The following is a 1135-nucleotide window of genomic DNA, read 5'->3' as shown; positions in this document are numbered from 1 at the left end:
TCCCTCAAAGTTGACTCTTAATCTGATCTCCCACCAGTCACACTCCGCCATTCATGCCAGCACGTAGCACTAGTAGCAGCAGGCACTTGCTCGCGATGGAAGCATGACGTGTCAATGAACGTACTGTACAAAGCTTATCATTGAGTCATCAGAAACAACGGTCAATCAGTCAAGGTAACGACAAACAAGGTAAAACTTGAAGCAGAAGAAAATGTTCCAAAAGAATAGTACACTGACTGCTTACATCCAAACGTTGTGGCTATAGTCATAGTAGTATAGCTATTTCCCTTGTAAGTAGACACAGTCAAAGAGAAAAATCCAAACTTCAATAGAAATAGAAGTAAATTATGACAAGCGAAAGGAAAAAAACAAAACAAAACCTAAAAAAAAAAAAGGAATAAAATTAAACAAAAAACAAAAGACAAAAACAAAAGTGGCGAGGGGGAAGGACAAATCCTCAGCCAGCTGTTCAGATGTGCTAAGCTCCAAATTTTGAAATCTTTTTTTTTCTTCGTCATTGTAGATCCATAAGCTGTGTTGTTATCACAGTTGCATACATATGTGAAATATTTGGTGGAAATTTGACTTTCAAATGTTGAAAAAAAAATTTTTTTTAAGAGAAAAGAAAAGAAGAGAAAAGAAGAGAAGAGACAAATATATCCATGATGTAGTCTACTGTAGGTGAAATTTGTAAAAGAATTAAAACGCTCCCTCCTGAAAATTTTTACTTTGGGGCTTGGGACATAATATGAAGAGCTTGCTGGTGAAAAGATTCAGATTGAACACATGGCCAACAGATCATGGCTAAACCACGGAACAGTTCCTAAAGTTGACCTACTGCAAACAGGATACTATTATATTATTATTTGAAGAAAGTAGGGTAGATCTAGCCTACAGTCGACACTAATGATGAGTTGATATTGCTGGGGGAAAGAAAAAAACCAACTAAAAATCAACTCATGCAAAGTTCAACTTAACCATTGGGACCTGTAAAGAAGAACAGATGCTGGGGTCCGAGGAAAAGATCAACTGAACCAAAGACCAACTCAAGCGAGCTCAACACAAGCGCAGGTCGACCGTCTGTAAAATAATAATTTAACGCGCAATACACCCATGTGAATGATAACAAGCTAAG

This window comes from Aplysia californica, unplaced genomic scaffold (assembly GCF_000002075.1).
Source record: "Aplysia californica isolate F4 #8 unplaced genomic scaffold, AplCal3.0 scaffold00034, whole genome shotgun sequence".
Classification (NCBI taxonomy): Eukaryota; Metazoa; Mollusca; class Gastropoda; order Aplysiida; family Aplysiidae; genus Aplysia; species Aplysia californica.
Note: the sequence above shows the minus strand (reverse complement) of the source record.